Source organism: Pristiophorus japonicus, chromosome 8 (assembly GCF_044704955.1).
Source record: "Pristiophorus japonicus isolate sPriJap1 chromosome 8, sPriJap1.hap1, whole genome shotgun sequence".
NCBI lineage: Eukaryota > Metazoa > Chordata > Chondrichthyes > Pristiophoridae > Pristiophorus > Pristiophorus japonicus.
This window is the reverse complement of record NC_091984.1, coordinates 97,430,886-97,445,690: the sequence shown is the minus strand read 5'-3', so window position 1 is coordinate 97,445,690 and position 14,805 is coordinate 97,430,886. Positions and strand designations below refer to the sequence as shown.

Here is a 14,805-nt window from a genome sequence, read left to right as displayed (position 1 = left end):
TGGGTTTCTCTGCTCTCCACTTTTCCTCATCTCCTTTCTGTCTTTTGCTTTTGTCTCCTTTTTGTTTCCCTCTGTCTCCCTGCATTGGTTCCCATCCCCCTGCCATATTAGTTTAACTCCTCCCCAACAGCACTAGCAAACACTCCCCCTAGGACATTGGTTCCGGTCCTGCCCAGGTGCAGACCGTCCGGTTTGTACTGGTCCCACCTCCCCCAGAACCGGTTCCAATGCCCCAGGAATTTGAATCCCTCCCTGCTGCACCACTGTTCAAGCCACGTATTCATCTGCGCTATCCTGCGATTCTTACTGACTAGCACGTGGCACTGGTAGCAATCCTGAGATTACTACTTTTGAGTTCCTACTTTTTAATTTAGCTCTTAGCTCCTTAAATTCGTTTCGTAGGACGTGCACCCGCTCAGAGACATCCTTGCACCAGGGAGGCAACATACCATCCTGGAGTCTCGGTTGCGGCCGCAGAAACGCCTATCTATTCCCCTTACAATTGAATCCCCTATCACTATCGCTCTTCCACTCTTTTTCCCGCCCTCCTGTGCAACAGAGCCAGCCACGGTGCCATGAACCTGGCCGCTGCTGCCCTCCCCCGTGTATCAAAGCAGTGTATCTGTTTTGCAGGGGGATGACCACAGGGGACCCCTGCACCACCCCCCTTGCACTACTCTTCCTGCTGGTCTTCCATTCCCTATCTGGCTGTGGACCCTTCACCTGCGGTAAGACCAACTCGCTACACGTGCTACTCACCTCTTTCTCAGCATTGTGTATGCTCCAGAGTGAATCCACCCTCTGCTCCAACTCCGCAACGCAGTCCGTCAGGAGCTGGAGGCGGACACACTTCCCGCACACGTAGTCGTCAGGGATACTGGAGTCATCCCTGAGTTCCCACATGGTACAGGAGGAGCATAACACGTAACCGAGCTGTCCTGTCATGACTTAACCCTTAGATAGGCAACAACAATGCTAAAGTTTATTCACTGTTATAGAAGAGAAAAAAGATAAACTACTCACCAATCACCAGCCAATCACCCACCCCCTTGGCTGTGACGTCACCCTTCTGTTTCTTTCTACTTCTTTTTTGCCTTCTCCCTGTAGCTGCATAAGCACGTCTCACCAACCCCAGACTCGCGCTGCTCCAACTGCCGCCGCCTCACTCTCCCGCTGGGCCTTTTATAGGACTCACCAACCCCGGACTCGCGCTGCTCCAACTGCCGCCGCCTCACTCTCCCGCTGGGCCTTTTATAGGCCTCACCAATCCCGGACTCGCGCTGCTCCAACTACCGCCGCCTCACTCTCCCGCTGGGCCTTTTATAGGCCTCACCAACCCCGGACTCACGCTGCTCCAACTCCATGTTCCCGATGTTGGGGAAGTCCAGAACCAGGGGACACAGTCTTAGGATAAGGGGTAGGCCATTTAGGATTGAGATGAGGAGGAACTTCTTCACTCAGAGTTGTTAACCTGTGGAATTCCCTGCCGCAGAGAGTCGTTGATGCTAGTTCATTGGATATATTCAAGAGGGAATTAGATATGGCCCTTACGACTAAAGGGATCAAGGGGTATGGAGAGAAAGCGGGAAAGGAGTACTGAGGTAAATGATCAGCCATGATCATATTGTATGGTGGTGCAGTCTCGAAGGGCCGAATGGCCTACTCCTGTATATATTTTCTATGTTTCTAAGTGTGCACGTGCCACGGACACCATTTTGGATCCTTAAGGCGCTTCACAGGAACATTATCAAACAAAATGTTGAAGAATGGAATGTTTGCTATAAAACCTGTAATCGTAAGAGGCTGATGATCAGAATTCACATGCTTTTCACCCAATTTCGCCCACGATGTGTCTGAATTTTTAAATCCTCACTACCCATAAAGATTTTGTTTAAGGTGGGGAACCATGTAATTTCAGTTGTATAACATAGTACAAATGGTCCAATATCTCTTTTGTGCATATTGATGAAAAGAAGAACTGAAGAAGAACTGTGTCTGCGCATGAAAGCAGAGATCCTTTTTTCCTACAAAAGCAAAATACTGCGGATGCGGGAATCTGAAATAAAAACAGAGAATGCTGCAAATCTCAGCGGGTCAAGCAGCATCTGTGCATGACCCACAATCACTCACCTACCAACAATCTGCACCAATCATGAGGCACATCTCCCAGTTGTAGCCTCACCTCACCGTCTTGGAGGCGATGCTGCAGGCCATTCTTGACAGCGGCATGGCTGAGCCCTTGGCCAGCGGTGGGGTTGAAATGATACAAGATGCTGGTATCCTCATACATTATCCTCCTTGTGGCATGCACCTCATCCTAGGGTCTTAAGAGAAGTAGCTGCAGGGATTGTGGATGCATTGGTTGTAATTTACCAAAATTCCCTGGATTCTGGGGAGGTCCCAGCAGATTGGAAAACTGCAAATATAACGCGCCTATTTAAAAAAGGAGGCAGACAAAAAGCAGAAAACTATAGACCAGTTAGCCTAACATCTATGGTTGGGAAAATGTTGGAGTCCATTATTAAAGAAGCAGTACAGGACATTTGGAAAAGCAAAATTCGGTCAGGCAGAGTCAGCATGGATTTATGAAGGGGAAGTCATGTTTGACAAATTTGCTGGAGCTCTTTGAGGATGTAACGAACAGGGTGGATAAAGGGGAACCAATGGATGTGGTGTATTTGGACTTCCAGAAGACATTTGACAAGGTGCCACATAAAAGGTTAATGCACAAGATAAAAGTCCACGGGGTTGGGGATAATATATTAGCATGGATAGAAGATTGGCTAACTAACAGAGAACAGAGAGTCGGGATAAATGGTTCATTCTCTGTTTGCAACCAGTAACTAGTGGGGTGCCACAGGGGTCAGTGCTGTGACCCCAACTATTTACAATCTATATTAACGACTTGGAAGAAGGGACTGAGTGTAACATAGCCAAGTTTACTGACAATACAAAGATGGGAGGAAAAGCAATGTGTGAGGACACAAAAAATCTGCAAAAGGATATTTTCAGGCTAAGTAAGTGGGTAAAAATTTGGCAGATGGAATATAATGTTGGAAACTGTGGAGTTATGCACTTTGGCAAAAAAAATCAAAGAGCAAGTTATTATTTAAATGGAGAAAGATTGCAAAGTGCCGCAGTACAGCGGGACCTGGGGATACTTGTGCATGAAACACAAAAGGATAGTATGCAGGTACAGCAAGTGATCAGGAAAGCCAATGGTACCTTGGCCTTTATTGCAAAGGGGATGGAGTATAAAAGCAGGGATGTCTTGCTACAGCTATATAAGGTATTGGTGAGGCCACACCTGAAATACTGCGTGCAGTTTTGGTTGCCATATTTACAAAAGGATATACTTGCTTTGGAGGCAGTTCAGAGAAGGTTCACTAGGTTAATTCTGGGGATGAGGGGGTTGACTTATGAGGAAAGATTGAGTAGGTTGGGTCTCTACTCATTGGAATTCAGAAGAATGAGAGGTGATCTTATCGAAACATATTAAGATTATGAGGGGGTTTGACAAGGTGGATGCAGAGAGGATGTTTCCACTGATGGGGGAGACTAGAACTAGAGGGCAATTTCTTAGAATAAGGGGCCGCCCATTTAAAACTGAGATGAGGAGAAATTTCTTCTCTCAGAGGGTTGTAAATCTGTGGAATTCGCTGCCTCAGAGAGCTATGGAAGCTGGGATATTGACTAAATTTAAGAGAGAAATAGACAGTTTCTTAAACGATAAGGGGATAAGGGGTTATCGGGGAGCGGGCGGGAAAGTGGAGCTGAGTCCATGATCAGATCAGCCAGGATATTATTAAATGGCGGAGCTGGCTCGAGGGGCCGCATGGCCTACTCCTGTTCCTATTTCTTATGTTCTTATGTTCATGCTTTCCCGCCCCCCCCATCACCACAACTCCAGGCTTTTGCCTTTCTCATTTCACACACCCAAGAAATGCAGCCTGCCTGGCCAGTGGCTGATCTAGAAGAGGGAGAGGAGAGTGAAGACGAACAAGAAAAAAATTGATTTGACACTCCCAGCCACCAGCTCCTCAATATCAACCAACAAGGCCATTTGCAGTACCCCACACTGAAAGTCAGCAGCCTTCCACCAACCATGCTGCACCCACCGGAATAGCACTGCGTGATATCAGTAGGATAGGTAAAGGCACACAGAAGACAGTAACTAAGAGAATGCACACGAGTCAATAGTTGATTTCTTGATGTCACATTGGATAGATGTATATAGTTGGATTGGAAAGTTTTCTTTTTGGTGGCTTTTATTTCAACATTGTGGCCAACAGGACGCTGTGATGGTCAGTGACAGAGGGAAGGTGTGGGACTAATGTTGAAAGGGAATTAGGGTTGTGGTCAATGGGACCACAGGCAGATGATTCCATCCCGGATGTCAAAGCCACAAAGGGGCTCTCTGGGATGCATCCTTTCGTCTGCTTCTTCCTATTTTGCGTCTTCCTCTTCCCTCAGTGAGCGGATGTTGTAAACGTGAAATGACAGTGTTAAATACTGGAAATACTCAGCTGGTCAGGCAGCATCTCGACCTGAGACGTAAACTTAGTTTTTCTCTCCATGGATGTTGGCTGACTTACTGAGTATTTGCAGCATTTTCTGTCTGCTCAAAGGCTTTCATTTACAATCGATTCCTTTTCAAGTGTCCAGCAGTATTCCCTAAACTCCCTACACGCTTAAAAAACATTTCACATAAATTGCAACAAGCCACTACTTCAATAAAATTAAAAAAAAGTTCAAAAGCTTAAATACAAACTTACACTTCAAGAGGACCACTGTCAGCCTTAGGACCCAGCACTGAAAGGGTCGAAATTCGCATTTGTGACATTATGTCGGCGTTGCACGCCGATGGACATCACAATGCGTCCATTTTGTTCGGGACTGACAGTGTAAAGGTCCGGACCAAAACAGCGACCGCGGCGAGACCCGCCACCAGCTGGTGAAAGTGTGGCGGCCGGCATTTTGGCGACAATTAATTGTGCCACAGAGTGGCGCTATGGCCACAAATTTCTAGCCCATTAAATTTACAGACTTAAGTATGATCAAATCACGATTTTCTATCCTCTATGATCAGCATATTGTCAGCATTGTGAATGAGCCTAAACAGGATCTTTAGGCAATTCTTATTCACTGTACTGCTAAATATAAGGTTGAGAGAGATTAATTTGTGGACCAGTACAGTAACTCTGTGGCTTCACCATGACCCATTATGGCATAAAAACCTTCTTTCACTCACTTAAGTGAGACAAGAAGGGACAAGATCCACAGGTTGATAGATCAACTGGAAAGCAAACCGAGTTATGTCTTTCACAATTACATTAAGCTTATCATTTAAACAAAACATCTTGATAATCTGTACTGGAGCAGTCCCACATTTGAGAGTGGGTTGTCTTTAAATTTAGAATACTGGTAAAGTACGTCACTCTATTAATTTAAACTGTCATCAATAGTAACATTTCAATCCTATTGGCTATTGCCTCAGCCCTTGTGTACTATTATCATCTCATTAACCATTAGTGCAACGTCTAGTTGAAGCTCCCTATCCTAGCTTACCCTAATGTTCTTCGTACACATTCCTGAATTTAACTTCTAACTCTACGCCCCTTACAGTAGCTACAGCTTCTTCTCCCTCCAGCCTATTAATATCCTCTGATGATTATATGAAACTCAAAAAGTTTAAAAAAAACATTTTGTGGACCAGTACATACCCAGATATACAGTGCACACAAAGCATCACATGAAAGCTGCATATAACAGCAGACTGGCACATACACCTATATATACATAACAGGATACAGCCACTACTCTATGAAACAAATCATACCAGGCACTAATATAATGAAACATGGAATAAAAAAGTGCAGACCCTGCCAGCCAAGCTACATTGCAGTAAAGAGTCATGGCATTTGCTCCTCTTCACACCCGGGCTGGGCACCTGGCCTACCCTGACCTTAGATCAGAGTAAGGAGCACAGGCAAAGAATTGATGGAAGCCCCACTCCACCAAAGTCCGCCCCATTGTTGCACATGAGGAAAATCAAGCCCACAAACTTTTCCGACTATGAGATTTTCAAGGGGCAATTCCACTTGGGGAATGCCTCTTACCAGCAGCTGTGGAATTGGGTGGTTAGTCCTCAGTTCAACTGGCAATGAATTTCTAATTCCAAAAGTTTTTTCAAGTATTTGAGACAATGTGTATGCATGATGACCACATTAGGCTCCAGGTGACACATGTCACTTTTCCAACGGAAAAGAGGGAACAACTGGAATGGATCCAGTAATTCTACAAGATGGTTGTTTGCAAAAGTAGAGGTCCTCAATGATGGTTCCCATGTTGCCATCAGGGCACCAAACATCAACATATTAGTGTTTATAAATCAACCCTGATTTCATTTCATCAATGTGCAGGAGTTGAATATAATAATGCAGAATGCCCTGGCAGTAGCCATGATAGATCCAAAATTGGCTCAGAGACAGGAAGCAAGGTTGATGGGTGTTTTTGTGACTGGAAAGCTGTTTCCAGTGGCGTTCTGCAGGGTTCAGTACTCGGTCCCTTGCTTTTTGTGGTGTATATCAATGACTTAGACTTCAATGTAGAGGGTATGATTAAGAAGTTTGCAGATGACACAAAAATTGGCCGTTTGGTTGATAGTGAGGAAGAAGGCTGTAGACTGCAGGAAGATATCACTGGACTGGTCAGGCGAGCAGATAAGTGCCAAATTAAATTCAATCTGGAGAAGTTTGAGATAATACATTTGAGGAAGGCTGACAAGACAAGGGAATACACATTAAATGGTAGGATACTGAGAAGTGTAGAAGAGACTTTGGAGTGCACGTCCATAGATCCCTGAAGGTAATAGTACAAGTAGATAAAATGGTTGAGAACATATACGGTTTACGTTCCTTTATTAGCCGAGGCATAGAATGTAGGAAGGTTCTGCTTGAACTGTATAAAACACTAGTTAAGCGACAGCTAGAGTACTGCGTACAGTTCTGGTCACCACTTTAAAAGAAAGGTGATGGCACTTACTCACCAATAACCTGCTCACCAATGCTCAGTTTAGATTCACCCGGCTCCAGACCTCATTACAGCCTTAGTTCAAACATGGACAGAAGAGCTGAATTCCAGGTATGAGAGTGACTGCCCTGACATTAAGACAGTATTTGACCGAGTGTGGTATCAAGAATATTACACTCATAATAAAGGGTGAGGCTGAGTACTGCGTGTAATGAGCAAGTGTGACCTGAGCTCCTTTAATAAGATTCCAGCGTACAAGTACCTCGTGGGTGACCTGCTTATATACTGTGCTTCCAAGGGATGCTGGGATCCCTTGTGACTCCAACCGGTGGGCCCTCTGGTGGTCAGGTGTCATGCAGGTTACAGAGGGTTAAATACATAACATCACTCCCAGTGAAGTCAACAGTACACTTGTTTACAAGGTGAGATGATCTGGGGCTTTACGCTCCCTTGTCGATCATCTCGGTACAAATGCGGGTGTGGGTGGGTTGGTCAGTTCTTCACTGGGCTGTTGGGCAGCCGGCCTTGCCAGGCTGCTGGGGATGATAAGTTCAGTTTCGTGGTCACCCATGATATCAGTTGCCACTTGTGTGTGTGTTGAAGGGTCAAAGTTGGTGGTGTCCTCTTCGGGTTGTTCGTAGCTGTTGGTGAACCGCAATTTGATTTGGTCCAAATGTTTTCTGTGCGTTTGTCCATTTGCCAATTTGACCTGAAACACTCTTTGGCTATGACCGTGCCAGCAAGCCATTTGGGACCATGTTCATAATTGAGTACAAACACAGGATCATTGATCTCAATATCGCGTGACAAATTTGCGCGGTCATGGCACACACTTTGTTGATGCCGCTTGGCCTCCACGTGATCATGGAGATCAGGATGGACAAGAGAGAGCCTTGTTTTGCGCGACTTTTTCATGAGCAGCTCGGCTGGGGGAATGTTCCCAATGTTGGGGAAGTCCAGAACCAGGGGTCACAGTCTAAGGATAAGGGGTAAGCCATTTAGGACCGAGATGCGGAGGAACTTCTTCACCCAGAGAGTGGTGAACCTGTGGAATTCTCTACCACAGAAAGTTGTTGAGGCCATTTCACTAAATATATTCAAAAAGGAGTTAGATGAGGTCCTTACTGCTAGGGGGATCAAGGGGTATGGCGAGAAAGCAGGAATGGGGTACTGAAGTTGAATGTTCAGCCATGAACTCATTGAATGGCGGTGCAGGCTAGAAGGGCCGAATGGCCTACTCCTGCACCTATTTTCTATGTTTCTATGTGAGTAGGGTCTGGTGCGGTAGCTGAGCAGCACTCGGGACAACCGGGTCTGCAGGGAGCCGTCTGACACACGTTTCAAGCTTTGCTTGATGGTCTGAACTGCCCGTTCTGTCTGGTCGTTGGATGCGGGCTTGAATGGGGCAAATGTGACGTGTTTAATCCCATTGCGGGTCATGAATTCCTTGAATTCAGCACTGGTGAAGCACGGCCCATTGTCGCTGACTAGGACATCAGGCAAGCTGTGCATGGCAAACATGGCTCATAGGCTTTCCATGGTGGCCGTGGACGTGCTTACAGACATTATTGCACATTCAATCCATTTTGAGTAAGCGTCCACGACAACCAAAAACATTTTGCCTAGAAATGGGCCCACATAGTCCACATGGATCCTTGACCACGGTTTGGAGGGCCACGACCACAAACTTAGCGGTGCCTCTCTGGGTGCATTGCTCAGCTGAGAGCAAGTGTTACACTGGCGCACGAATGACTCTAAATCTGAGTCGATGCCGGGCCACCACACATGGGATCTGGCTATGGCTTCCATCATTACGATGCCTGGGTGGGTGCTGTGCAGTTCACATATGAATGTGTCGCTGCCTTTCTTGGGCAAGACCACGTGATTGCCCCACAATAAACAGTCCGCCTGCAGGGACAACTCGTCTTTGCATCTGTGGAACGGCTTAATCACCTCCTGCATCTCCACTGGGACACCGGACTAGCTCCCATGGAAGACACAGTTTTTTACCAAGGGCAGTAAAGGATCCTGGCTGGTCCAGGTCCTGATCTGGCAGGCCGTAACGGGGACTCCTCGTTCTCAAAGATCTCCATGACCATGAGCAAGTCCGCTGGCTGTGCCATTTCCACTCCAGTGGTGGGCAATGGCAGCCGACTGAGAGCATCTGCGCAGTTCTCTGTGCCCGGTCTATGGCGGATTACACAGTTGTATGCCGACAGCGTGAGCGCCCATCTTTGGATGCGGGCAGAGGCATTGGTATTAATCCCTTTGCTCTCAGAGAACAGCGACATAAGCGGCTTGTGGTCAGTTTCAAGCTCAAACTTGAGGCCAAATAAGTACTGGTGCATTTTTTTTACCCCGCAAACACACGCCAGAGCCTCTTTTTCAACCATGCTGTAGGCCCTTTCGGCCTTGGACAAACTCCTGGACGCATAAGCGACCAGTTGCAAAATCCCCGATTCATTAGCCTGTTAGATCACACACCCGTGTGACGACGCATCACAAGCTAGCATTAATCGTTTACAAGGGTTATACAAGACAAGCAGTTTGTTCGAACACAACAGATTTCTGGCTTTCTTAAAAGCAGCCTCTTGTGAATTCCCCCATACCCAGTCATCTCCCTTGCGCAGTAGCGCATGTAGGATTCTAGCAGGGTGCCAGGAACGACCGCAGCTCCGTCACGTTCTATGGTCGCTGCACGTTCTTGATGGCCTCCATCTTGGCATTGGTGGGTCTGATGCCGTCTGCTGTGAGTCTCCTTCCCAAGAATTCGACGTCCTGTGCCAGGAAAACACACTTTGAGTGTTTCAACCTGAGCCCCACGTGATCCAACCGAATAAGAACCTCCTCCAGATTCTTCAAGTGCTCCATGGTGTCCCGACCTGTAACCAATATGTCGTCCTGGAAGACCACTGTCCAAGGAACCGACTTTCACAGGCTCTCCATGTTCTGCTGGAAGATCGCCATGGCTGACCAAATCCCGAACGGGCACCGTTTGTAAACAGACCTTTGTGCGTGTTGATGCAGGTGAGGCCTTCCGAAGACTCCTCCAGCTCCTGCGTCATGTAGGCCGAGGTCAGGTCCAGCTTGGTGAACGTCTTCCCTCCATCCAGGGTTGCAAATAGGTCGTCTGCCTTGGGTAGCGGGTACTGGTCCTGCACCGAAAAACGGGTAACCGTTACTTATTAGTCCCCACAAATTCTAACCATGCCGTCCTCCTTGAGTACCGGGACAATTGGACTGGCCCAGTTGTTGGAATTCCACCGGCGGGATGATGCCTTCACGTTGCAGCCTGTCCAGCTCAATTTCTACTTTTATCACGCATCATGTACGGTACCGCCCAAGTCTTGTGGTGGATGGGTCGCGTACTGGGAACCAAAAGGATTTGCACTTTTGCCCCCGAGAAGCTTCCAATGCCTGGCTCGAACAGCGATGAGAATTTAGAAACATAGAAAATAGATGCAGGAGTAGGCCATTCGGCCCTTCTAGCCTGCACCGCCATTCAATGAGTTCATGGCTGAACATGCAATCTCAGTACCCCATTCCTGCTTTCTCGCCATACCCCTTGATCCTCCTAGTAGTAAGGACTACATCTAACTCCTTTTTGAATATATTTAGTGAATTGGCCTCAACAATTTTCTGTGGTAGAGAATTCCACAGGTTCACCACTCTCTGGGTGAAGAAGTTCCTCCGCATCTCGGTCCTAAATGGCTTACCCCTTATCCTTAGACTGTGACCCCTGGTTCTGGACTTCCCCAACATTGGGAACATTCTTCCTGCATCTAACCTGTCTAAACCCGTCAGAATTTTAAACGTTTCTATGAGATCCCCTCTCATTCTTCTGAACTCCAGTGAATACAAGCCCAGTTGATCCAGTCTTTCTTGATAGGTCAGTCCCGCCATCCCGGGAATCAGTCTGGTGAACCTTCGCTGCACTCCCTCAACAGCAAGAATGTCCTTCCTCAGGTTAGGAGACCAAAACTGTACACAATACTCCAGGTGTGGCCTCACCAATGCCCTGTACAACTGTAGCAACACCTCCCTCCCTGTACTCAAATCCCCTCGCTATGAAGGCCAACATGTCATTTGCTTTCTTAACCGCCTGCTGTACCTGCATGCCAACCTTCAATGACTGATGTACCATGACACCCAGGTCTCGTTGCACCTCCCCTTTTCCTAATCTGTCACCATTCAGATAATAGTCTGTCTCTCTGTTTTTACCACCAAAGTGGATAACCTCACTTTTATCCACATTATATTTCATCTGCCATGCATTTGCCCACTCACCTAACCTATCCAAGTCGCTCTGCAGCCTCATTGCATCCTCCTCGCAGCTCACACTGCCACCTAACTTAGTGTCGTCCGCAAATTTGGAGATACTACATTTAATCCCCTCGTCTAAATCATTAATGTACAGTGTAAACAGCTGGGGCCCCAGCACAGAACCTTGCGGTACCCCACTAGTCACCGCCTGCCATTCTGAAAAGTACCCATTTACACCTACTCTTTGCTTCCTGTCTGACAACCAGTTCTCAATCCATGTCAGCACACTACCCCCAATCCCATGTGCTTTAACTTTGCACATTAATCTCTTGTGTGGGACCTTGTCGAAAGCCTTCTGAAAGTCCAAATATACCACATCAACTGGTTCTCCCTTGTCCACTCTACTGAAAACATCCTCAAAAAATTCCAGAAGATTTGTCAAGCATGATTTCCCTTTCACAAATCCATGCTGACTTGGACCTATCATGTCACCTCTTTCCAAATGCGCTGCTATGACATCCTTAATAATTGATTCCATCATGTTACCCACTACCGATGTCAGGCTGACCGGTCTATAATTCCCTGTTTTCTCTCTCGCTCCTTTTTTAAAATGTGGGGTTACATTGGCTACCCTCCACTCGATAGGAACTGATCCAGAGTCAATGGAATGTTGGAAAATGACTGTCAATGCATCCGCTATTTCCAAGGCCACCTCCTTAAGTACTCTGGGATGCAGTCCATCAGGCCCTGGGGATTTATCGGCCGTCAATCCCATCAATTTCCCCAACACAATGTCCCAACTAATAAGGATTTCCCTCAGTTCCTCCTCCTTACTAGACCCTCTGACCCCTTTTATATCCGGAAGGTTGTTAGTGTCCTCCTTAGTGAATACCGAACCAAAGTACTTGTTCAATTGGTCCACCATTTCTTTGTTCCCCGTTATGACTTCCCCTGATTCTGACTGCAGGGGACCTACGTTTGTCTTTACTAACCTTTTTCTCTTTACATATCTATAGAAACTTTTGCAATCCGTCTTAATATTCCCTGCAAGCTTCTTCTCGTACTCCATTTTCCCTGCCCTAATCAAACCCTTTGTCCTCCTCTGCTGAGTTCTAAATTTCTCCCAGTCTCCGGGTTCGCTGCTATTTCTGGCCAATTTGTATGCCACTTCCTTGGCTTTAATACTATCCCTGATTTCCCTTGATAGCCACGGTTGAGCCCTTTTTAATTTTTACGCCAGACAGGAATGTACAATTGTTGTAGTTCATCCATGCAGTCTCTAAATGTCTGCCATTGCCCATCCACAGTCAACCCCTTAAGTCTCATTCGCCAATCAATCCTAGCCAATTCATGCCTCATACCTTCAAAGTTACCATTCTTTAAGTTCAGGACCTTAGTCTCAGAATTAACTGTTTCATTCTCCATCCTAATGCAGAATTCCACCATATTATGGTCACTCTTCCCCAAGGGGCCTCGCACAACGAGATTGCTAATTAATCCTCTCTCGTTACACAACACCCAGTGTAAGATGGCCTCCCCCCTAGTTGGTTCCTCGACATTTTGATCTAGAAAACCATCCCTTATGCACTCCAGGAAATCCTCCTCCACCGTATTGCTTCCAGTTTGGTTAGCCCAATCTATGTGCATATTCAAGTCACCCATTATAACTGCTACACCCTTATTGCATGCACCCCTAATTTCTTGTTTGATCCCCTCCCCAACATCACTACTATTGTTTGGAGGTCTGTACACAACTCCCACTAACGTTTTTTGCCCTTTGGTGTTCTGCAGCTCTACCCATATAGATTCCACATCATCCAAGCTAATGTCCTTCCTAACTATTGCATTAATCTCCTCTTTAACCAGCAATGCAACCCCACCTCCTTTTCATTTTATTCTATCCTTCCTGAATGTTGAATACCCCTGGATGTTGAGTTCCCAGCCCTGATCATCCTGGAGCCACGTCTCCGTAATCCCAATCACATCATATTTGTTAACATCTATTTGCACAGTTAATTCATCCATCTTATTACGTATACTCCTTGCATTAAGACACAAAGCCTTCAGGCTTGTTTTTTTAACACCCTTTGTCCTTTTAGAATTTTGCTGTACAGTGGCCCTTTTTGTTCTTTGTCTTGGGTTTCTCTGCCCTCCACTTTTCCTCATCTCCTTTCTGTCTTTTGCTTTTGTCTCCTTTTTGTTTCCCTCTGTCTCCCTGCATTGGTTCCCATCCTCCTGCCATATTAGTTTAACTCCTCCCCAACAGCACTAGCAAACACTCCCCTTAGGACATTGGTTCCGGTCCTGCCCAGGTGCAGACCGTCCGGTTTGTACCGGTCCCACCTCCCCCAGAACCAGTTCCAATGCCCCAGGAATTTGAATCCCTCCCTGCTGCACCACTGCTGAAGCCACGTATTCATCTGTGCTATCCTGCGATTCCTACTCTGACTAGCACGTGGCACTGGTAGCAATCCCGAGATGACTACTTTTGAGGTCCTACTTTTTAATTTAGCTCCTAGCTCCTTAAATTCGTTTCGTAGGACCTCATCCCTTTTTTTACCTATGTCGTTGGTCCCAATGTGCACCACGACAACTGGCTGTTCTCCCTCCCTTTTTAGAATGTCCTGCACCCACTCCGAGACATCCTTGACCCTTGCACCAGGGAGGCAACACACCATCCTGGAGTCTCGGTTGCGACCGCAGAAAGGCCTATCTATTCCCCTTACAATTGAATCCCCTATCACTATCGCTCTCCCACTCTTTTTCCTGCCCTCCTGTGCAACAGAGCCAGCCACGGTGCCATGAACTTGGCTGCTGCTGCCCTCCCCTGATGAGTGATCCCCCTCAACAGTACTCAAAGCAGTGTATCTGTTTTGCAGGGGGATGACCACAGGGGACCCCTGCACTACCTTCCTTGCACTGCTCTTCCTGCTGGTCTTCCATTCCCTATCTGGCTGTGGACCCTTCACCTGCGGTACGACCAACTCGCTGCACGTGCTACTCACGTCATTCTCAGCATCGTGGATGCTCCAGAGTGAATCCACCCTCAGCTCCAACTCCGCAACGCGGTCCGTCAGGAGCTGGAGGCGGATACACATCCCGCACATGTAGTTGTCAGGGACACTGGAGTCGTCCCTGAGTTCCCACATGGTACAGGAGGAGCATAACATGTGACCGAGCTGTCCTGCCATGACTTAACCCTTAGATAGGCAACAACAATGCTAAAGTTTATTCACTGTTATAGAAGAGAAAAAAGAAAAACTACTCACCAATCACCAGCCAATCACTTACCCCCTTGGCTGTGACGTCATCTTTCTGTTTCTTTCTACTTCTTTTTTGCCTTCTACCTGTAGCTGCACAAGTACGCCTCTCACTGCCGCTGGGCCTTTTATAGGCCGCTCCGACACCATGCACTCCCGCCTCTCGGACTGCCGCCGCCTCTCGCTGCCGCTGGGCCTTTTATAGGCCGCTATAGAACTTGCTCAGAACCTGGGTACATGAGGCATCGTT

The 14,805-nt window shown here is 47.0% G+C and overlaps 1 protein-coding gene across 1 annotated transcript in view; it reads right to left on the bottom strand.

Moving 5' to 3' along the window:
* LOC139268130 (testicular spindle-associated protein SHCBP1L-like) overlaps window positions 1-14,805 on the bottom strand; it is a 129,485-nt gene that overhangs the window by 72,116 nt on the left and 42,564 nt on the right. The window lies entirely within an intron of this gene.